General features: G+C 47.0%; 1 pseudogene; it reads right to left on the bottom strand.

Moving 5' to 3' along the window:
- On the bottom strand, window positions 211–24,337 carry LOC109948676 (annotated as a pseudogene).

Below are 25,191 nucleotides of genomic sequence, written 5' to 3'. Positions count from 1 at the left end.
TTAAGAAAAAAATATTAATTGCTCCCAAATTATTTAATTATTTATGGACATGTATGCATGTTCAACTACAAACTTTTCTAACCGAAAAAAAAAAAATGTCAACAATTTGTACGAAATATTATTCCAAATAAGGAGGAATTACAAAAAAGGAATTAATTTTGCTCGACATCGTTCACAAGGTAATCCTCTAAAAACCTAACTAGTTGATCATCAGTACTTGTGCCAAGATGCTCCTGCTGATCGTACTGTGCAAGCAAAGTTGGATTAATCATGTCATGTTCACCCTCCACATCGTTCATAAGGTAATCTTCCAAAACCCTAAGTTGATCATAAGTACTTGGGCCAATATGCTGCTGCTGATCATCATGCATATGCTGGGCTTGGATTTTTCCACGGGGAGGTGTGAGAGCAAATTTTTCCACAAGAATATTCGATTCGAAAGATTTCCCTTTCTTCTTCGCCGCCTCTTTCTCCCTGCAAACTAGAACAAATAAGAGGACCACACCCGGGGGGTTTTGGCCAAAGGCCCTCCGATGCCTAAGTCAGTTCAATCGATCCGTAGAGAAACGATAGCTAAAATAGGGTACGGGATGTGTTTAATGTGTAAACCGGGCGGCCGGAGCCTTATGTAAAAGAGAGAGAGAAAAGAGGTGGCTAGGGTTTGAGATGAATTTTCTGCAGAGTTTTAGTAGTAATTCTGACGTACCTCAACCCTTGTGTGTGGCTATGCTTTTATAGTTGTCTCGGAGGCTAGGGTTCCAGAGGAATAATTCCGTAGATGGAAGGGAATTATTCCTCCCCTTTTTGGAATTGATTTGATTAATTAGGGATTTGATTTATTAGGGCAAATCAAATCCCTAACTGTGGTAGGTATCAAATCAAATTCTGATTCAATTAGGTAACTTCTCATTTAATTGGGAATCGTGGTAATTAACCAAATCAATTCTCAACCTAATTAGGTAACGTTCAATTTAATTGGGTAATTCCCAATTAAATTGAGTAACTCCCAATTAGGTTGATTAATTCCCAATTAGGTCAAATAATCCCCAAATGGAAGGAATTATTTGACCTAGGGTTTGATTTAATTAGGTTCCCACAAATGCCCCTCAGCTTCTGCATGGCGCGTGGTGGCATGTAGGAGATGTAAATTATCCAATGGGCTGTCCAGCTGTAACTGGGCTTCCTTCGTGGACTTGGGCTCCCGAGTAGAGGAGTTGTTTGACTTGCTAATTTTATGAACTCCCAAGTTGGAAAGAGTTTGCGATTCCTTGTAGGTCAAGGAATTTTTATCCTTATAAATGTAGGGCTCCTCCAATTTATTCTTCACATCCAAAATCCATTCCGATTTCATTAGTGAGAGAGAGAAAACTTTGGAGAATTTTTCCCGTCCTTTTTGAGTTCTTGTCTTCACCGCACACCCAAGGTAATTAGACTTGGGTTGTATTTTTTTTTTTTGTGTCTCTGACTTTTGGCAGCTTGGACCATGCCTTTTAGTCGATGAGGGGAGCTGAAAGGGGTGCGAGACTATGCCTTGAAGCATGGCTGGAGACGTTGGGTGGCTGGCAGGCTTGAGCACGCATGTAATAGGTTCGCATTGGAGGTCTGGAGGCTCTAGGCCAGGAGCTGGAACAAGGTGGCGCTAGGCCCTGCATTGGAGTTGAACAGAATTGGGCCAGCATGCCACGTGGGCTTGCGCTAGGCAAGCTGGCCATATGAGCTAGTGCTGGAGCATGCGGGCCAGGCGGAAGGAATGGGCCTCGTGCGCTGCACGGGCATGGGAGAGCTGGAGTGGAGTCGCGGGCCTGGCAGGATGTGCGTTGGGCTGGAGGCGCGAGCTGGGCCGCGTCTGCTGCTGGGCTGCATGCGCGAGCTGGGCTGCGCTCTGGCTGGAGTTGGAGCGACTTGGGCCCTGCGCTAGAGCACCTGTTGGGCTACCACCTTTCGACTCGGGCTAATCCAAACAGCTCAAATTCTCTTCTTTTTTTTTTGCTGCTGCTGCTGCCCTTTTTTTTTTTTTTTTTTTCTGCTTTGCAATTTTTTCTTGCATTCTAACTTGTAGAATTTTTTTTCTTTTTACAGCTACCCGTTGATCAACCATGTCTTCCGGAGATGGTAGCAAGGCTTCAAGCTCTCAGGTCCCTTTGTATTTATGGGGAGGCTCTATAGTGCATAGCAAAAAAGTTCGTGGCCAACTTGCATCGCGTCACGACTTATGCTCAGTTTCAGAAGTGGCGGGCCGCTTATGCGTCTGCCATTCTAGATGATATGCAGGTCAAGCTATTGAAGTCTCGGACTGATAATGAGCCCTTGGTGGACGTGAGTGATCCTGATGCTAGGATCATTACCTTCTGTCCTTTTTACTTCCCCTTGGGCTTAAAATTCCCGCTGTCAAAGCTTTTCAAGGAGGTGTTCTGCTCCATGGGGTGTGCTCCAAGCCAGTGTACTCCCAACGTTTACCGGGCGATCATGTGCTTCGAGAATCTGAGTTGTTTCTTCATGTTGGAGTTGACGGTGCGAGAGTTCTTTTATTTTTTTGAAGTAAGGCACTTTGAGCGATATGCCCAAGTTCGCATCTACAAGGCCAAGCTGTTCAACAGTCTTAGTCAAGGGGATCACACTTGGCATGACGACGTGTTGGAAGTCAGCGGATGGTGGAAGGGCGACATCGGTGACGGCCCACTTGTTCCTATCACCTATTGCGATGGTATGTCTCTTTACGATTTGATATGCTCATTTTATTTGAATTTCTTGAAGTGTGGCTGACTAACTTCTGTCTTCTAGTTGTAGTGAGTGACATCAGCAAGCAATTGGAGCTTGGACTAGACATGGCTAAGGTCCGTCGTGCTTTGAACATCCCTCTAAGGTTTTTCGAGTGACGCTGGCTGTTGAGTGAGTACCGGGAGGAAGACGGTGGTTTGCCCCCTGCCGAGGATGTCGAAAGGTGGAAGCAGAACGGTCCTAACCTTGATGATCTGCTTGGCGGACAGGAAGAATGTTCTGCTGAATCTCTCTCAAAGAGAAAGGCTACTGCCAAATCTTCAAGAAGCGAAGCTACTTCTTCACACGCAAAGGATGGGTTCCATCGAGGAAGAAACCAAGGTTCCCTTCTGCTGAGAAGACTCAAGTGGGGTTGCTCCCTCATCATTTGCCAGGGTCAAGCATCTCATGGGTGCAGATAGCACGAAGGTTGGTGGTATGCGCGATACTCGGGGTGTTCTGCCCGAGCCTCCTGCTGACATGATCGAAAACCATGATATGTTTCGTGAAGCGGCTCGTGCCCGACCTAGTTCTGCCTAGCGTCAAAGAGATGTAGACATTCCTCATAGAAGCTCGAGTCGTCTGCATCGGTAAAAAGATAGATATCGAAACGGGAGGTCTGCTCATGATCCAGCATTATTGACTCCTTTGGAGATGAGGTTGGCGGAGGCTAAGAAGATGAGAGAGTCATCTGCTCGGGTTAAGGGTTCTTCCTCAACGTCGGCAGTTGGTCCTAAGGTGAACAAGTCTAGCTCTGTAGGGGATGCATGCGTATCTGATCTGCCCAAGACGAACTTCCTATCAAACTCGTCCTCCTGTGCTAAGTTGGTTGATCACATCCGTCAAGCCGGCGATCTTGGCACTTTCTCATGCCTTTCCTTGAAAAACAAAGGGAAGCGACATTCCATCTGATTCAAAAATGACTGATTTTTGCTGCTGAGACTATTCAGAACTCATCTGCTGTTGCCCCCTCTTCTACCTAGCTTAGCGAGTTGGCGAAGAAGAATGCTGAATTGGCCAGCCAGCTTTCTGCAGAGTAGGCCCGTTACGAGAAGAAGACATCTGATTTGAGGGAGATGATATCTGGGCTGAAAAGCTCCCTTACCGAGAAGGATTCTGAGCTCAACTCTTCCGCTGCTGATTTGGCTAGTTGAAAAGATGCCTTCTTTTGTCTTGAGCATACGAATGCTGACATCTCCCTTAGCTATGACAAACTCCTGGCTAGTTTTCATGCCTACCATAACTCTGCTAAAGAATCCAAGTCTGGAGCCACCATAAATGCGTACAAGTTGGGCTACCTGCATTGCGCAGATGGGACTGATTCCTTGTATGTGATTGACGATGTAGACATCGAGATGCTCTGCCCCGACTCACCCCCTTTGGAAGGGGGAACTGAAGAGCAGGTAACCGGAGAGGATGAAACAGAGGTGGATGCAGTAGATGAGATGATGGCAAATGTCATGGTACAGGCAGATGGAGTTGCTAAAGGCGTAACTGGTCAGGTGGATGCTGAAGAGGATGTAGCTTAAAGGTCTTCTGCTGGCATCTCAAAGTATACGAAGACTCTTTTTTATTTCTTTTCAGCTTTTGTAGTTTATTTTTTTGTTTAGAATAACTGGTCTTATTTGACCATCTTCTTTTTGTTGAACTTGACCGATTGGTCTATTTCTTATGGAAATTTCAGTTACATTTTCCAACTTCAATTTGCATATTTGACTTGTGAACTGCTTGAGTAACCAACCTGTGTTTTGATTGCACATCCTCATTTAGATATTTGTGAGTACCAGGGTCCCCCTTGAAGGACTCCGGGCATGCACTGCATACCCCGTAGGATGATTCCCCTTAGGAAGTTGGCGAGCACCAGGGTCCCCTTTGAGGGACTCTGGGTGTGTTCTGCACATCCCGTAGGATGATTCTCCTTAGGAAATTGGCGAGCACCAGGGTCCCCCTTGAGCTCCCGTAGGACGCTGTTTATGGGTAACTACATGACTATCTTGCCTCTCTTAGGAAATGGATAGGAACCTGGATATTTCCTGCAGGAAGTATGGAGACCTCCTTTTAAGAAATTCTTGGAGCACCCTGCGTCTCCCTTAGGACCCTTTTTGAGCGAGCTGCGTCTCCAAACGGATGCTTTTAGTTGTCACCCTACGTCTCCCTTAGGACGTTCCTTATGGGCAACTGTGTGATTATCCTGCCTCTCTTAGGAAATAGATAGGAACCTGGATATCTCCCTTAGAAAATTCCTGGCGCACCCTGCGTCTCCCGAAGGACGCTTTTTTAGAGGGCTGAATCTCCAAACGGACGCTTTTAGTCGTCGTCCTGCGTCTCCCTTAGAACGCTTCTTATGGGCAACTGTGTGACTATCCTGCCCCCTTAGGGAACGGATAGGAACCTGGATACCTCCCTTAGGAAATTCCTAGCGCACCCTGCGTCTCTCGAAGGACGCTTCTGGTTGTTGCCCTGCATCTCTTTAAGGACGCTGCTTTAGGCAACTGTTGAGGGCTCTCCTAGTGGGAATTCATCTTTTTTGACCCTTGCCTTTGTGTAGTGATGAAAGCCTTCCTTAGCATGAGGTCGCCTGGTTGAAATTGTCTGACCTTGGCTATTTTGTCGTAGTAAGACTTCAACTGTTACTGATAGGAGGCGACCCGGATAATGGTCTTCTCACGCTTGCCCTCAAGTAAGTTGAGGTTGAACCTCATCTGCTCGGAGTTCTGATCAACACTGCCCACCTCAATATTTATGGAGAGGATAATGATGTGAGGTGGTATGATCCCTTATGTTCCATATGCGAGGGAGAGTGGAGTTTCACCAATCAATCTTCGCTTGGTGGTGCGATAAGCCCATAGTACTCCGGGGTGTTCATCCACCCATTTCCCTTAGGTGCCTTTCAGCATTTTCATCAAGCAGTCCAATATGACTTTGTTGGATGCCTCGACATGTCCATTTCCTTGTGGATACCTCGGGGTGGACAAGTGTTGTTTGATCTTGTATTTCGCAAAAAAGGCGGTGATCTGCTTGCCAATGAACAGTGAGCCATTGTCGGTAACTAGCGATTGTGGGCAGCCAAACCGGCATATGATGTTTCTCCAGATGAATCGCTCCACATCGGCTTCTTTAGTAGAGGATAGAGCTTCGGCCTCAATCCATTTAGTAAAATAGTCGGTGGCGACGATCATCATTTCTTTCTTGGCGGGCGCTGGTGGCAAAGGACCCACTAGGTCGATGGCCCATTGCATGAACGGCTATGGACTGTTTGCGGATGATAAACTTCGGTAGGCAGGTTAGGGATCTGTTTGTATCACTGACAGCGATCACATTTCTTGACATATTCAGCGGAGTCGTGACACATGGTAGGCTAGAAGTAGCATATGTTTAGAGCTTTCTGGGCGAGCGACTTGCCCCCAGAGTGGTTGATGGTACTTTATGCAGGTGAGATGAGGGCCAGAGTATGATCTGCGGATGAGCTTGTTGCCGTGCATGTAGTATCTCACGGCCTTCTGCTGGACCTTTCTAGCTTCAGACTTGTCCGTTGGCAGGTGTTCATTCATCAAATAGTCAATGATAGGGTCTTGCCAACTGGGGTCCTCGTCAATCTGCATGGTATCAATCGGCTCTATTTCTTCAATGCTTGGTCGGTCAAGGTGTTCGACCGGGATGGAGCATCTGAACTGAGTATCCAGCGCTGGCCCTAGGCTTGCCAGTGCGTCTGCATGTGCATTCTCTACCCAGGGCACTTGTTGGATGGTGAAGGTGGGAAATGCCTTCAACAGCTCTTGGACTTTGTCAAGGTAAATGATCATCCTTGGGTGCTTCGCCATGTATTCACCTGAGGCTTTATTCGTAATCAATTGTGAGTCTGAGTAGATGGCTAGCTTTTTGATTGCGAGCTCTTTTGGCAAGCATAGGCCGGCGAGTAATGCCTCGTATTCTGCCTCGTTGTTCAAGGCCGGGAAGCCAAGCATAATAGCTTGCTCCAACAGGGTTCCATCTGAGGTGGTGATGACGACTCTTGCTCCAGCTCCTTTTTGGTTCGACACTCCGTCTACGCCCAACTGCCACACGTCTCTGGGTTGGCTAGGTTCTGCGGAGGTCCCGTCTGCTTTTGAACTTTCTTTCTTTTGGTTGACCAACTTCTCTTTTTCGGCTGATAGGGTGAATTTTGCGACGAAGTCTGCTAAAGCCTGGGCTTTTTTACAGTTTTTGGCCGGTAGAGGAAGTCATATTGGCTTAGCTCTATAGCCCACTTCATGAGTCGCTGAGAAGCATCAAGGCTGTGGAGGATTGATCTCAAAGGAAAGTCGGTCATGACGATGACTCGATGAGCTTGGTAGTAGGGTCGCAGCTTTCTCGCAGAAACTACAAGAGCCAAAATAAGTTTCTCCAATTTCGGGTAGCGAGTCTCTGCATCGAGGAGAGCTTTTGAAGTGTAAAATATCGGATGTTAGGCCCCCAGCTCTTCTCGGATGAGAGTTGAACTGACAGCTGAGTTGGACACTGCCAGGTATACGAACAAGTCCTCGCCAGAGACTGGCTTTGAGAGCAGGGGAGGTGAGGTGAGGTAAGTCTTCAGATTCTGGAAAGCTACTTCGCGCTCCTCATCCCATTTGTCTCTTTGTCCTTTCTTCAAAGCTTTGAAGAATGGTCTGCACTTGTCGGTTTATCTCGAGAGGAATCGGTTGAGGGCCGCTGCTCTGCCTGTCAGACTTTGTATCTCTTTCACCGTGGAGGGTGACTTCATCTAGAGAATGGCTTTGATTTGATATGGGTGTGTCTCGATACCTCGTTGCGTGACTAGGTATCCCAAGAATCGACCGGAGGATACACCAAACGTGCATTTACTTGGATTCAACTTCATGCGATATTGACGGAGCAAGCTGAATGACTCGGCAAGATTTCCGATGTTATCTGCACGTTTTGGGGCTTTGACCAGCATGTCATCCACGTAGACCTCCATAGTTTTGCCGATTTGTTCCTTGAAGATTTTATTCACGAGCCTTTGATAGGTTGCTCCGGCGTTCTTCAGCCCAAAGGGCACGACCTTATAGCAGTAAGTCCCTCTCTCAATGATGAAAGAAGTTTTCGCCTTGTCATCCTCGTGCATCAGGATTTGGTTATAGTCGGAGTAGGCATCCATGAAGCTGAGCAACTGATTGCCAAAAGTGGAATCCATGAGTTAGTCGATTCTCGGCAATGGGAAGTTGTCTTTAGGGTATGCTTTGTTGAGGTCTATGTAATCGACGCAAACTCTCCATTTGCCCTTTTCTTGTTTTGCCACCAGAACAACGTTGACAAGCCACTCTGAGTAGGAGACCTCTTCGATGAAGCCGGCAGCTAGGAGTTTGTCAATCTCAGCTTCGATGATAGCGACTCGCTAGGGTGCGAAGTTGCGTCTCTTCTGCGCCACTAGCTTGCATGCGAGGTTGACGTGGAGTCGGTGACAGATGATGTTCAGGTCGATGCCAGACATGTATGACGGCAACCATGCGAACATGTCTTTGTTGCTCTGGAGGAAGGTGGTAAGCTCCACCTTATCTTCTGGGCTTAAGCGCGAGCCGATCCGTGCTTTCCTATCTGGTTGGTCAGGATCCAAGGGTATTAACTCGACGTCCTCCTCGAGTTTCCATCCTTCTTCAGGAAAGACCTCTGGGCGGATTTCTCTGCTTGGTCCTGACGCTTTGATTGCTATAAGATAGCAAGATTCGGTTGATCAACCTCCTCCAGATCTGCTTGGCTCATGGGGAGGAACTGCGTTTGTTTGCCTTTCTTCAGCCCTTGGGCGGAGCATTTCCTCGCCATTGCTTGATCGCTGTTGATTTGGCCGACACCGCCCCCAGGGATTGGATACCGAATTTTCTGATGTGTGGCGGAGGTGATGGTGTTGATCTTGCCAATCCATGGTCTACCCAGGATGCCATTGTAGGGTGAGACCTCATTAATGACCATGAATGTTTGTGAGCTGATTACAGGTGGCGAGTAGACGTCGAGGTCTATCGTGCCTATGGTAACCATTGTTGCACCATTAAAGCCAGTCAGTGAGCTGGCTAATTTGTTGATCTTTATCTCCAAGCCCATCTGTTGGATGACCGCTAGTTGTGGGATATTGGCTGCGCTGCCATCGTCTGCGTGGATTCGGTCGACCATGACCTGAGCAATTTGAATGCTGACGACAAGGGCATCGTTATGTGGCATGTCGAGGCCTATCAGATCTTTCTTTTGGAAGCCGATCACAGGATCGTCTTCTGCTGGTGGAAGGTCGGTCGAGACTTGGGAGATCACAATGGCCTGTTTGATCTTCCTCTTCTTTTCCTTGCTGGTTAGCCCAAACTCCTCGGAGTCGGCTAGGATTGTGTTAATCCTTATGACCTTCTGAGGCGGCTCCTTGGCGGTGTCTCGATCCTCAATCCGTTGGATAGCCTGCTTCGCAATGAATTCAGTGCAGTGGCCTTCTTTCACGAGTTCTTCAAGGTGCGCTTTCCAAGAAAAGCAGTTGTTCGTAGTACGCTCATACGTCCCATGGAAGGCACAGTATTTGTTAGTTTCCCTCTTGTCCGGATCTCCTTTCAAGGGTGGTGGTCTTCTTACCCAAGGTTTGTTATTCACTTGGGCTAAGATTTGATGTATGGGGATGGTGAACTTGGTGTAGTTTTCTCCTGCTGTAGCCTCCCCTTGTGGGTACGACCTGTGCTTTTCTTTTTTCATGTTGTTAAATCCGTCTCCTCTTTGGTCTGCCCGCTTAGTTGGCTGATCTTCCTGCTTTGTGGACTTCTTTGAGGCGATTCGATCGTCATCCCAGAGCGCGTAGCGTTCTGCAGTCGCGTAGACCTATGCCAGAGTCTGGCTGGGAGTGATAGTCAACTCGCAGAACAAGTCGTGCTCAGTTGGAAGGCCTTTCTTGAAAGCAGAGGACGCGATTCGGTCGTCACATCCTACAATGTTCGCCTTTTCTGCCTTGAATCTCTTGATGTAGTCTCGAAGAGATTCGTCAGACTTCTTGTGCAGGTTGTACAAGTGGTCAGGGTTCTTCTTGATTGTCCGGTAAGATGTGTATTCTTTGGTGAAGACGTAAGCTAGCTCCTTGAAGCTGCTGATCGACCCGGATGGTAGGGTGTGGAACCAGTCTTGGGCTGCTCCTCTCAAGGTCATCGCAAATACCTTGCACATAAGCGCGTCGTTAACCTGGTAGAGGATCATAACACTTTTGAAGTGTTTTAAGTGGCTTTCGGGATCGGAATCCCCTTTGAAGTGTAAGAACGAGGGTGTCGAGAATCGTTTTGGGTGAGCGGCCTGCTCGATATCGAGGGTGAAAGGCGTAGTGTTCACCTGGTTCATCTCCTTACGTAGTGAATCCTCGAAGTTTCCTCCGGTCTTCAAGTCTCGAAGTCGGTCATTCACGAGCTTCTCAACGTCTTTTGCACACATTGCTAGTCGGTTATGTTGGCGACCTCCACGATATTAATTGACTTCCTCATTGTCCTCCGAGGGTCGACCTTCTCGCCTGCGCTGCCTAGGTGGAGTGTTGGTGGACTGCGCCTACGAAAGATTCTCTGTAGCTTGTCGACAAGAATCGGTTCTTCGAGAGTGAGTAACGGAGCATTTTTCCTCATGGTCCTCATTGTGAGGGTTATTCAACTGGCCTCCCTGGGGGCCTAGCCTTTTGAGAACGCTTCTCTGTGAGTAGAAAGCTGAACGCCTTTCTTCACTATCCTTGTTGCGATGGTTGTCTAGCTAACCTCCTTGGGGGCCTAGCCTTTGATGCACATTTCCTTGAGGGCCCAAGCGGGCGCAGACGTCGAGTCGTCTACCGGCGCGTTCGTCCATCCTTCTCTCCTCATCCGGTTGTCCAAGGCCAAGGTTTTGAGCAAAGCTTATTTGATTGAGGAGCTGCCTCATTAGATTGCTTTGGTCGTCCATTCTCAGAGCTAGCTGGTCAACTCTCAGATTAAGGTTTGCTTGATTTCGTGGATCGGGATGAGAGAAGTGTGTGGAGCCCAACTGCACACGGGCTAGGTTTTCATGGGAGGTGTATGCGGGAGCGCGCGTCGAGCGTGGAAGCAATGGAGGGAATGCTTGAAGTTGCTCCAAGACCGGGCCTAAGTCAGTAGTGGTAACGAGCCCATCTTGATGGGAGGTTCCACCATATTCGTCGGCGGTGGTTGGTGCGGTGGTCTCAGCTGGAGGTCCGGTAGGTGGCACGATGGTGAGAGGTGGTGGTGCCACCATGTCGATCGCTGGATCGTGGGTGGAATGGCTTTGGGCCGTTGCTGATCTAGCCATCGCGGTGGTTTTGCCTCTCGTCTTCTTGCTTCCAACCATGGTTTTTTGAAAGGCTGCGATGGATTGAAAAATAGGGAGAACGGATTCCTTGAGTATGCGTTGAGTATAACTCGTGATCTCAATGAAAGCACCAATTTGTGGGAGCAAATTTCCCCACAAGAATATTCGGTTCGAAAGATTCCTCTTTCTTCTTTGCCGCCTCTTTCTCCCTGCAAAATAGAAACAAATAAGAGGACCACACCCGGAGGGTGTGGGCCAAAGGCCCTCAGATGCCTAAGTCAGTTCAATCGATCCGTAGAGAAATGATAGCTAAAATAGGGTACGAAATGTGTTTAATGTGTAAACCGGGCGGCCGGAGTCTTATGTAAAAGAGAGAGAAAAGAGGTGGCCAGGGTTTGAGAGAAATTTTCTGCAGAGTTTTAGTAGTAATTCTGACGTACCTCAACCCTTGTGTCTGTCTATGCTTTTATAGTTGTCTTGGAGGCTAGAGTTTCAGATGAATAATTCCGTAGATGGAAGAGAATTATTCCTCCCCTTTTTGGAATTGATTTAATTAATTAGGGATTTGATTTATTAGGGTAAATCAAATCCCTAATTGTGGTAGGTATCAAATCAAATCCTGATGCAATTATGTAACTCCTCATTTAATTGGGAATCGTGGTAATTAACCAAATCAATTCTCAACCTAATTAGGTAACGTTCAATTTAATTGGGTAATTTCTAATTAAATTGAGTAACTCCCAATTAGGTTGATTAATTCCCAATTAGGTCAAATAATCCCCAAATGAAAGGAATTATTTGACGTAGGGTTTGATTTAATTAAGTTCCCACAGGAGGCACGTCTTCATGATTTTGTCGTTCTTCTAACTTGCTTTTGCCGTTGTTTCTTTCTTTCTAACAAGACAAAGAACAATTGTCTCTTTGTTTGGCACTTGCAGTAGAAATTCATCAAGCTGGAACTCAAGCATGATCCAACAGTCATCATGGGGCAAGTCAGGGTTCATGTACCGAAATCTTTTTCTAATGCCGACAATGTAGGAGCATATATTTTTGTCTCCAATCAAGGCACGGCACGTGGAAAAGAAGATTATCTCTTAAATTAATTAATTAAACCAATTTATCTGGCTAATTAATTAATTGGGATAAATATCTTAATTAATATGATATTATCTTTATTTAAAGAGATAATATCATTAATTAAGATATTATCCTAATAAAGAGAAGATAATATCATTTAATTCAGATATTATCTTCTTAAGAGATAATATATTTAATTCAGATATTATCAAAGCCGACTCGATCCCTACGAAACCCTAGTCCCGAAGCTCCTGTAAATAGAAGACCTCATTCATCATTCAAGGTACTTCAGAAAACCTACTCCTAATACCTGAGAAAAATACCCGAAGCTCTCTCTCCCTCTCCGCTCTCCATATTTTCTCCACACGGCTCCGGCCACCACACACGGCTTCGGCCACCCGGTTTACACCTTACATACAACTCCGTACCCTTTGCTTAGCTATTGTTTTCCTATAAACGCTCGAACTAACTTAGGCATCGGAGGGCCTTTGGCCATCACCCCCCAGGTGTGGTCCATTTACTCCAATCCTTTTTACAGGAATCGAGGAAGAGCGAAAAGGAAGATCGAAGGTTGAAGGATCTAGAAGCGAATATTCTCCCGCGAGATTATTTGTACAAACATTTGGTGCTTTCATTGAGAGCACGAGTTATACTCAACGTGTGCTCAAGGAATCCGTTCTTCCTATTTTCCAATCCACTGAAGCCTTCCAAACAACCATGGTTGGAAGCAAGCGCACGAGGAGCAAAACCGCCGTTATGGCTCAATCCGTGACGGCCCAAAGCTACTCCTCCCACGATCCAGCGATCGACATGGTGGCTCAACCATCTCTCACCGCCATGAACCCACAACAAACCCTTGTTGTCGCACCATAGCAGCTGCCCCGTGTGACTGGAACCACCGTGCCACCCGCCAGACTCGCAGTTAGGACCACCGCACCGGCCTCTGCTGCCGTCGTACCATCTCAAGGCCCCGTGGCCGAATGTAGCCACCTTCATAGCACCGCGGCTGAGCATGGTGGAACCTCACATCAAGGTGGGCTTACTACCACCGCCGACTTTGGCCCAATCTTTGAGCAACTTCAAGCATTCCCTCCATTGCCTCCACGCTCGACGCACGCTCCCGCCTACACATCCAATGAAACCCTAGCCCATGTGCAATTGGGCTCCATACATTTCTCTCATCCCGATCTACGAAGTCAAGTAGACCTTAATCTGAGTGTTGACCAGCTAACTTAGAGAATGGACGACCAAAACAATTTGATGAGGCAGCTCCTCAACCAAATAAACTTGGCTCAAAACCTTGGCCTTGGACAACAGGGCGAAGAGAGAAGGATAAACGAACGCGCCGATAGGCAGTTCGGCGGGAACCAAGCAGGTCGAGTAGGAGTAAGCGGACAAGGAAATGCGTAACAACGCGATCAGTTCGCCGACATGTCGCAAGCATCCGCAAGCCACACTCAGAGTAGACGAAGTTTCCAGTCTAGATTGAATTTAAGGACCAACGTACGCGATAGGCTAGGCCCAAGACCTGACATCCACGCTCGCCTGGGCCCGCAAGAAGGCATTCATGAAAGGCTAGGCTCCCAGGGAGGTCAACTTGATGGCCATTGGGACGAGGATCGAGAAGAAAGGCGCTCCGCTGCCCGCTCATAGAGAAATATTCACGAAAGGATAGGCCCCCAGGGAGGTCAACTCGACAATCATCACAATGAGGACTGTGAATAAAGGAGCACCGCTACTCGCTCTCGAAGAACCAATTCTCATCGCCAAACTACTGGAAATCCCTCAGAAGTGCAGTTCACCAACACGCCGCCTAGACAGCGTAACCGAGAAGGTCGACCCTCGCAAGCCAATGAGAAAGTCAATCAGCATCGTCTAAATCGCGATGGTCATCAACGTGACCGACTAGCCATGCGTGCAAAAGACGTTGAGAAGCTTGTGAATAACCGACTTCGAGACTTAAAGATTGGCGGAAATTTCGAAGATGCACTACGCATTGAGGTAGACCGAGCAAACTCCTCATCTTTCACCGCTAAAATCGAACAGGCTGCTCCCCCGAAACAATTCTCAACGCCCTCTTTCACATGCTTCAAAGGCGATTCCGACCCCAAAAGTCATCTGAAGCATTTCAAGAGCCTTATGATCCTCTACAAAGCCGAAGACGAGCTAATGTGCAAGGTGTTTGCAATGACTTTGCGAGGAGCAGCTCAAGATTGGTTCCATACCCTGCTATCCGGGTCGATCAACAGCTTCAAGGAGCTTACTTACGTCTTCACTAAAGAATACACTTCTTATCGGACGATCAAGAAGAACCCTGACCATCTGTTCAACCTGCGCAAGAAGCCCGAGGAATCCCTTCGAGATTACATCAAGAGGTTCAAAGTAGAAAAGGCCAACATCGTAGGGTGCGATGACCAAATCGCATCCTCTGCATTCAAGAAATGTCTTCCAGCAGAACATGACTTATATCGCGAGCTGACTATCACTCCCAGCCAGACTCTGGCAAAGGTCTTCGCTACCGCAGAACGCTACGCACTCTGGGATGACGATCGAATCGCCGCGAAGAAGTCCACTGAGCAGGAAGATCGACCAACCAAGCGGGCAGAATAAAGAGGCAACAGGCTTGGCAGCAGGGACAAAGACAAAGGCAGGCCACGCCCACAAAGAGAGGCTATGACGAAAGAGAACTACACCAAGTTCTCCATCCCCATACATCAAATTTTAGCTCAAGTGAAGGACAAACCTTGGGTAAAAAGACCGCCACCCGTGAAAAGAGATCCAGACAAGAGGGATACCAGAAAATATTGTGCCTTCCATGCGACACATGGGCACAATACGAATAATTGCTTTGCTTGGAAAGCGCATCTTGAATAACTCGTGAGGGAAGGTCGCTGCACGGAGTTCATTGCGAAGCAGGCCATCTAGCAGATTGAAGACCGCGATACCGCCAAGGAGCCATCCCAGAAGGTCATAAGGATTAAAACAATCCTAGCCGACTCCGAGGAGTCTGGACTGACCAACAAAGAAAAGAAGAGGAAGATCAAACAGGCTACTATGATCTCCCAAGTCTCAACTAGCCTCTCACTGGCAGAAGACGATCCCGTGATCGGCTTCTAAAAGAAAGACTTAATCGGCCTTGATCTACCGCACAGCGACGCCCTTGTGTTCAGCATTCAAATCGCTCAGGCCATGGTCGACCGAATCCATGCAGATGAAGGCAGTGCAGCCAACATCCTACAATTGGCAGTCGTCCAACAGATGGGCTTAGATGCAAAGATCAATAAATTAGCCAAGTCGCTGACTGGTTTCAATGGAGCAACGACGGTTACCATGGGCACGATAGATCTCGACGTCTACTCTCCACCTGTAATTAACTAGCAAACGTTCATGGTCATTGATGAAATCTCACCCTACAATGGCATTCTAGGCAGACCATGGATCAGCCAGATCAACGCCATTACCTCTGCCACACATCAGAAGATTCGCTACCCAATCCCTGGGGGCGGTATCGGCCAGATCAATAGCGATCAGCCAATGGCAAGAAAACGCTCAGCTCAAGGGCTGAAGAAAGGCAAACAAACACAGTTCCTCCCTGTGAATCAGGCAGATATAAAGAGAGTAGAACAAGCAGAGGAGAAAGCAGATCCCGTTCCTGACGGCCGAGCAAACCAGAAAGGAAAGGGAATAGCTACTCCCCAATAGCAATCAAAGAATCAGGACCAAGTCGAGGGAATCCGTCCGGAGGTCCCTCCTAAAGAAGGATGGAAGCCCGAAGAGGACGTTGAGCTAGTACCCCATGATCCTAACAAACCAGAGAGAAAAGCGCGGATCGGCTCGCGCTTAAGCCATGAGGAAAAGATAGAGCTTGCAGCCTTCCTCCGGAACAACAAAGACGTATTTGCATGGTCGCCATCTGACATGCCTGGCATCGATCCCCAGATCATCTGTCATCGCCTACACGTCAACCCAGCTATCAAACCTGTAGCGCAGAAGAGACGCAACTTCGCCCTCGACCGGGTTGCCATCATTGAAGCCGTGATCAATAAGCTTCTAGCTGCTGGTTTCATTGAAGAAGTCACTTACACAGAATGGCTGGCGAACGTTGTTCTAGTGACAAAGAAAGATAAAGGTCTGTGGAGAGTGTGCGTCGACTACACCGACCTCAACAAGGCATGCCCTAAAGACAACTTTTCACTGCCTAGAATTAATCAGCTCGTCGATTCAACTTCCGGCAACCAACTGCTAAGCTTCATGGACGCCTACTCCAGCTACAACCAAATCATGATGCATGAAGATGACAAGGCTAAAACCTCTTTCATCATCGAAAGAGGTACATAGTGCTACAAAGTCATGCCCTTTGGGCTGAAGAACGCTGGAGCAACCTACCAAAGGCTGGTGAACAAAATTTTCAAGGAGCAAATAGGCAAGACTATGGAGGTCTACTTAGACGACATGCTAGTCAAAGCTCCCGAGCGAGCAGACCACATCAAGAACCTTGCCGAGGCATTCAGCCTACTCCGAAAGTACGACATGAAGTTGAACCCGAGCAAATGCACGTTTGGAGTCTCGTCCAGCCGATTCCTGGGATACTTAGTCACCTAAAAAGGAATTGAGGCACATCCAAATCAAATCAAGGCTATACTTAACATGAAGTCACCTGCCACAACAAAGGAGATACAAAGTCTAACGGGTAGGGCGGCAGCTCTCAACCGATTCCTCTCAAGATCTACCGACAAGTGCAGGCCATTTTTCAAAGCCTTGAAGAAAGGATACAGGGACAAGTGGGATGACGAGTGCGAAGTAGCTTTTCAAAACTTGAAAACCTACCTCACTTCACCTCCCTTACTCTTAAAACCGATACCAGGCGAAGACTTGTACATCTATATGGCGGTGTCCGACTCAACTGTCAGCTCAGCTCTCATCCGAGAAGAGCTGGGGGCACAACATCTGGTATTCTACACTTCAAAAGCTCTCCTCGATGCAGAGACCTGCTATCCGAAAATGGAGAAGCTCATTTTTTCGCTTGTAGTTTTCGCGAGAAAACTAAGGCCCTACTACCAAGCACACCGGATAATTGTCATGACAGAATTTCCTTTGAGATCGATTCTCCACAGCCCCGATGCTTCTCAACGACTTATGAAATGGGCTATCGAACTCAATCAATACGACCTCCTCTACCGGCCGAAGACTGCTATAAAAGCCCAAGCTTTAGCAGATTTTGTTGTAGAGTTTACTCCGACAGGCGAAGAAGAGAAGATGGTCACGAAAAGCAAGGAAAAAGCAGACGACACCTCCCCTACCGATTCAAACCTACCTAACGACATGTGACAATTGCATGTAGACGGAGCATCAAATCACAAAGGATTAGGGGCAGGCGTCGTCATAATCACCCCAGACGGAGCCTTGTTGGAACAAGCCATCACGCTAGGCTTTTCTACTTCAAACAATGAGGCATAATATGAGGCATTGCTCGCAGGACTGCGCCTAGCAAAAGAACTGACGATCAAGAGATTGGCCATCTACTCAGACTCCCAGCTGATCACGAATCAAGCCTCAGGCGAGTACATGGCAAAGCATCCAAGAATGATCCAGTACCTCAACAAAGTCCAAGGACTTTTGAAAGAATTTCCTACTTTCACCATCCAACAAGTTCCACGGGCAGAGAACACTCATGCAGATGTGTTGGCAAGCCTAGGATCAGTGTTGGACACCCAGTTCAGACGCTCCATCCCCGTCAAACACCTTGACCGACCAAGCATCGAAGAAATAGAGCCAATCGACTCAATGCAGATCGATGAAGTCCCCAGCTGGTAAGACCCTATCATCGACTACTTAGTGAATGGAAATCTGCCAACGGATAAGTCCGAAGCTAGGAAGGTCCAACAGAAAGCCGCAAGATATTACATGCAGGGCGACAAGCTCATTCGCAGATCATACTCCGGCCCTCATCTAACTTGCATAAAGTATCCTCAAACATTTGAGGTCCTCTGCAAAATTCATGACGGTGAGTGTGGCAACCACTCTGGGGCCAGGTCACTCTCCCAGAAGGCTCTAAACGTAGGCTATTTCTGGCCTACAATGCGCCATGACTCCACCGAATATGTCAAAAGATGTGATCGCTGCCAACGGTACAAACCAGTTCCTAATCTGCATGTCGAAATCTACCATCCGCAGAATAGTCCGTGGCCTTTCATGCAATGGGCCATCGACTTAGTAGGCCCCATGCCAACGGCACCGGCCAAGAAAGAAATGATGATCGTCGCCACTGATTACTTTACTAAATAGATTGAGGCCGAAGCTCTATCCTCTACTAAAGAAGATGATGTGGAACGATTTATCTGAAGAAACATTATCTGCCGGTTTGGCTGCCCATAATCACTAGTTACCGACAATGGCTCACAATTCATTGGCAAGCAAATCACTGCCTTCTTCAAAAAGTATGGCATCAAGCAGCATCTATCTACCCCGAGATATCCTCAAGGCAACGGCCAGGCCGAGGCATCCAATAAAATAATATTGGACTGTCTAAAGAAAAGATTAGAAGGCGCCGAAGGAAAATGGGTAGATGAGCTCCCTGGCGTACTATGGGCTTATCGCACCACCATGCGAAGATCAACTGGCAAAATCCCGTTTTCCCTCGCCTACCACTATGCGAAGATCAACTGGCAAAACCCCGTTTTCCCTCGCCTATGGAACTGAAACGATCATTCCTCCTCACATCACTGTCCTCTCTGTAGGCATCGAAGTGGGCAGTATTGAGCAGAACTCCGAGCAGATGAGACTCAACTTTGACTTACTTGAAGGCGAGCGCGAGAAGGCCATTGTCCGAGTCGCCTCCTATCAATAGCGGTTGAAGTCTTACTACGACAAAAGAGCCAAGATCAGACAGTTTCAACCAAGCGACCTTGTGCTAAGAAAGGCCTTTATCACTGCACAAAGACAAGGATATCAAAAGATGAAACCCAATTGGGAAGACCCTTACATAATCAGCCGGTCCGGGGGCAGAGAAAGCTATACGCTTAACACCATGGAAGGGAAGGAGATTCCACGACAATGGAACGCCTACCACCTCCAAAGATACTATCCATGACGCTTCCTCCTACCTGCTCAGTCCCCAGCAGACGACTGAGTACTGCACATTTCTGAAAAAGAGAAGCAACTACTTTAAATTCCAGAATGTGCCACAACAAAAGACAGTTGCCCATAAGTAGCGTTCTTCGGGAGACGCAGGACGACGACCAAAAGCGTCTTTCGGGAGACGCAGCCCGCAAAGAAGCGTCCTAAGGGAGACGTAGGGTGCGCCAGGAATTTCATAAGGGAAGTATCCAGGTTCCTATCCGTTTTCTAAGGGGGGCAGGATAGCCAAACAATTGCCCATAAAAAGCGTCATAAGGGAGACGCAGGGCGACGACCAAAAGCGTCCTTCGGGAGACGCAGCCTGCAAAATAGCGTCCTAAGAGAGACGCAGGGTGCGCCAGGAGTTTCTTAAAAGGGGGTCACCATGCTTCCTGCGGGAAATATCCAGGTTCCTATCCATTTCCTAAAGGAGGCAGGATAGTCAAATAAGTTGTCCATAAAAAGCGTCCTAAGGGAGACGCAGGGCGACGTCCAAAAGTGTCATTCGGGAGATGCAGCCCACAAAGCAGCATCCTAAGGGGGTTGCAGGGTGCGTCAGGAATTTCTTAAGGGAGGTATCCAGGTTCCTAACCTTTTCCTAGGGGGGGCAGGATAGTCATAAGAGTTGTCCATAAGCAGCGTCCTAAGGGAGACGCAGGGCAACGACCGGAGTCCATCAAGGGGGACCTTGGCTTTTGCCAAAATCCCAAGGGAAATACACAGCAAGACACTAACCGGTTACTCAAGCAGTTCACAAGACAATATTGAAGTTGAAAAAATAAAGACTGAAATTTCCATAGCAAAGTAACCAATCGGCCAAGTTCAAACAAAAAGAAGATGGTCAAAACAGGACAAATTATTCTAAATAAAGAGCAGACTACAAAAGCTGAAAAAAATTAAAGGAGTCTTCGTCTACTCCGAAACGCCAGCAAGAGACCCCTGATCTGCAGCCTCTTCAGCGTCCACCTGATCAGTCACGCTCTCAGTAGCTCCACATGCCTGATCTATGACGTCTGCCACCACCTCATCAGCTGCATCATCCTCTGCTCCATCCTCTTCAGCTACTGCCTCTTCAGCCACCTGCTCTTCAACTCATTCGGTGCTCGCAGCATTAGCCTCCTCACTTTGCATAGGGGGCAAGTCAGGATAGAGCATCCCGATGTCTTCATCTCCAATGGCATAAAAGGGATCATATCCAATTGTGTAGTCCAAGTAGCCCAACTTGTACGCATCCATGACAGCTTTGGACTTGAATTCTTCAGCAGACTTATGATAGGCATGAAATTTAGCCAAAAGCTTGTCATAACTATGAGAGATATCGGCATTCTTGCGCTTAAGGCGGAAATAAGCATCTTTTCGACTTGCCAAGTCAACAGCAGAAGAGCTGAGCTCGGAATCTTTCTTAGTAAGGGAACTCTTCAGCTCAGATATCATCGCCCACAAATCAGACGTCTTCTTCTTGTAACGAATCTGCTCGGCAGAAAGCTTGCTAGCCAGCTCAGCATTCTTCTTCTCCAACTCACTAAGCTGAGCAGAAGAGGGGGCAACAGCAGACGACGAGTTCCGAATGGTCTTCGCAGCAAAAACCACTCCTTTTTAAAGCAGATGAAATATTGCTTCCCTTTGTTTTTCCAAGGAAAGACTTGAAAAAGTACCAAGATCTCCAGCCTGACGGACTTGATCAACTAGCTCAGCGCAAGCAGATGGACTTGATAGAAAGTGCGTCTTGAGCAGATTAGGCACGCCCGCATCCCCTGTAGGGCTAGGCTTGTCCACCTTTGGATTAGTCGTTGATGTTGCAGAAGAACCTTTTTCCCGAGCAGATGACTCTCTTGCTTTTCTAGCCTCTGCCAACCTTACTTCCAAAGGAATTGACGACGATGAATCAACTCCACGCTTGACCGCTTGTGACCCAACAGTTGGATCATGATGGTTGGATGGATGAGCGGACCTCGCACATCGACCTCCACTCTTCGACTGGTGCAAACGACCCGAACTTCGAAAAGGAAAATCAACATCTCTTGGCTTCTCAACGGGTGAGCTGGACCGTGCACGAACTACTTCACAGAGCAGATCACGATCTCCAAACTCATCAGCAAGAGGCTTAAGGGGAACATCCCTAATGTTGCGCATACCACCAACCTTCTTGCTATTTGCACCAACAAGATGTTTGACTCTGGCAGATGACGTGGGAATAGCTCCTACTTGGGTTTTCTCAGCAGAAGGGAGCCTTGGCTTCTTCCTTAATGGAGACACATTCCTCGCCCGTAAAGAAGTAGCTGGAGTTCTTGAAGACTTGACATTGGCCTTCATTTTTGGTGGGAGTTCAGCAAAGCACTCATCCTGTTCAGCAGATAGATCATCAGGGTCCGGACCATTCTGCTTCCATCTCTCGACATCCTCGGCAGGGGGCAGACCACCGTCTTCCTCCCGATACTCGCTCAACAGCCAGCGCCACTCACGAAACTTTCGGGGGATTTCAAAGCAAGACGGACCTTAGCCATGTCAGGCCCAAGCTCCAATTGTTTACTGATGTCACTCACTACAAGCAGAAGACAGAAGTTAGTCAGCCACACTTAAAGGAACTCAAATAAAAAGGGAACATATCATAAATCACAAAAAGACACACCATAGCAATAAGTGATAGGAACAAGGGGGTCGTCACCAACGTCGCCCTCCCACCGTCCGCTGACTTCCAACACGTCGTCATGCCAAGCGTGATCTCCTTGACTAAGACCGTCGAACAGCCTGGACCTGTAGAAGTAAACTTGTGCATACTGCTCGAAGTGCCTCACTTCAAAAAAATAAAAGAACTCTCACATCGACAACTTCAGCGTAAAGAAACGACTCAGATTCTCAAAACACATGATCGCCCGGTAAACGTTGGGAGTACTCTGGCTCGGAGCACACCCCATGGCCCAGAACACCTCCTTGAAGAGCTTCGACAGCGGGAATTTGAAGCCCAGGGAAAAATAAAAAGGACGGAAGGTAATGATCCTAGCACCAGGATCATTCGCATCCTCGAAAGAATCGTTATCAGTCCGAGACCTCAATAGCTTGACCTACACGTCATCTGGAATGGCAGAAGCGAAAGCAGCCCGCCATTTTTGGAACTGAGCGTCGGTCGTGACGCGGTGCAAATTGGCCACGAACTTCTTGCTAGGCACTACGGAGCCTCCCCACAAATACAAAGGCACCTGAGAGCTTGGAGCCTTGCTACCGTCTCTGGAAGACATGGTTGGTCAATGGATAGCTGCAAAAAGAAAATTCTACAAGTTAAAATCCAAAGAAAAAAAAAAAGAGAAAGGCAGCAGCAGAAAAAAAAGAAGAAGGCAGCATAAAAAAAAAAATTGTAAAGGCCCAACGCGAGCAGCCCAACACGAGAAGCCCACCGTACCCCCAGCTTGAGCCCATCTCGCCAGCGCACATTCGGCCCAAACCTGAGCTCGACGGCCCAGCACGAGGACCCTGCTTGCCCAACGGAAGCCCTTCGCGCGCAAGGCCCAGCGCCTTTTCTGCCTCAACTCCGAAGCCCAGCGCCTCCTTCTGCTTTGAGCTTGGCTCTTCCATGCTCTTGCTTCAGGCCCAGCGCGCATCTGCTCCAGCCCAGGCCAGGTAGCTCCAAGACCAGCATGCGCCTCATGCTCCATTCGATTCCAGCACAAATTCCACAGCTATTTGTCAACTATTGCTCACGAATTGCAACTCATGCTGGAGCATCTCCTTGCTGCCAAAAATAAAAAATATATATATACGTACATATATATTTTTACGGGCTCGACTTACTTGGGATGCACGGCAACTCCTCTCCTCAACAAGCAGTACAAATTCTCCAAAATTTTTCTCAAGCCAGAAGGTAGAGAAGTTAAGTTTGCGATGTGAGAAAGAGTGAAGAGAAAACCTGTATTTATACAAGTTGGACAACCCGGATCAAGAAGGAATCGCAAGCTCATTCTTACTGGGAATCCAACTCCAACAACAGTCAGAAGCCTGCACCAATTGGGAATCCGATCTGCGAAGGAGTCTAACTCACATAATAAAGCCCAGACACAGTTGGAGAACCTGAAAAAAATAATTTCATCTCCTACATGCCACACAAGCGCCATGCAGAAGCTGGGGGCATTTGTGGGAGCATATATTTTTGTCTCCAATCAAGGCACGCCACGTGGAAAAGAAGATTATCTCTTAAATTAATTAATTAAACCAGTTTATCTGGCTAATTAATTAATTGGGATAAATATCTTAATTAATATGATATTATCTTTATTTAAAGAGATAATATCATTAATTAAGATATTATCCTAATAAAGAGAAGATAATATCATTTAATTCAGATATTATCTTCTTAAGAGATAATATATTTAATTCGGATATTATCAAAGCCGACTCGATCCCTATGAAACCCTAGCCCTGAGGCTCCTATAAATAGACGACCTCATTCATCATTCAAGGTACTTCAGAAAATCTACTCCTAATGCCCGAGAAAAATACCCGAAGCTCTCTCTCCCTTTCCACTCTCCATATTTTCTCCATATGGCTCCGGCCACCACACACGGCTCCGGCCACCCGGTTTACACCCTACATACAACTCCGTACCCTTTGCTTAGCTATTGTTTTCCTATAAACGCTCGAACTAACTTAGGCATCGGAGGGCCTTTGGCCAACACCTCCCGGGTGTGGTCTATTTACTCCAATCTTTTTTACAAGAACCGAGAAAGAGAGAGAAGGAAGATGGAAGGTTGAAGGATCTAGAAGCGAATATTCTCCTGCGAGATTATTTGCACAAACAAACAACACGCCCACAAGCACGTATTTTCTTTCCCTAGTCTTCTCCTTTCCAAACTCCAGTACTGGCGGCACCAACTGTTCGGCAGAAACGAGAGCCGTTTGGAGTCTTCTTGTTGAGTGTGGTGAAGACGTAGATGTCTTCTTGATCATCTGGTGATGAGTGGTGGAAATCTCTCCATATTTCCCATGGTTCTTTTGTACCGTAGAGATTGCAGTCAGGAACAACACCTTTGGGATAGTCCTCTCCGTTCAGTCTGGGGAGAAGGTAGTGAAGAAATAGTTTTTCTTCTGAAGGTCTGAACTTGTAGCCCACTGGAACTTGATAATGATTGTGATTGTGATTATTTTGATCAAGTTTAGGGTGTATTTATAGTGGTAATTAGGGTTGAATTTCTTGCAACCCAAGCTCATCATCAGTTTCCGAATTATTTGGGTAATGATTTTATGGACCAATCATGGCTTGACATGTAACATGGATTGAGATAATTAAGCTCAGTGTCTTTTATTGCAGATAATTATATATTTTCCATGAAATATGGAAACTATTTCCACCAAAAATAAAATAAGTTTCCATTTTTCACCAATATGGATATGCATGTTTTTAATTTTGGTAAATATTTCGAACTTTTATTTTATCCTTATCCATAGAAAATAATTATTTTAATTTTAATGGATTAGTGTTTTACGTATGTGTCTCCTTGACAGCCTCGATCTCTTGGACCACAGGAGTTCAAGAGATTGTGGTCACCCACTGTTGGATATTAATCCAATGGTTCATAAAAGTTTTTTAAAAGGAGTGCAAGAGTGAGTGATCCGTTGAATTTACATCCAACGGTGAATGACCACAAATCTCTTGGACCCCTGTAGTCCAAGAGATCAGGACTGGTCTCCTTTAACCGAATTGTGTTTTGAATTTTTTCTTAGATGAAGATATGATTTTAGATTATTTGAAAATTAAACCATAAGGATCGTATAGATATATACATGCATGAACAAACGCCTACTATAATGAAGAAATTATATTTTATTTTCGGTGTGTTTTTACTACTTGTAAGTTGTAACCTAAATTAATAAAACACAAAATAGTATTTGAAGCTACGGAAATGCTAATGGATTGAAGACCTCTCTAATCTCCTCGACCCCTCAACTTGCCGTTGTTTCTCTTTTTTGCCAGTC

This window comes from Prunus persica, chromosome G4 (assembly GCF_000346465.2).
Source record: "Prunus persica cultivar Lovell chromosome G4, Prunus_persica_NCBIv2, whole genome shotgun sequence".
In the NCBI taxonomy this organism is placed as follows: Eukaryota; Viridiplantae; Streptophyta; class Magnoliopsida; order Rosales; family Rosaceae; genus Prunus; species Prunus persica.
This window is presented reverse-complemented; position numbering and strand designations above follow the sequence as displayed.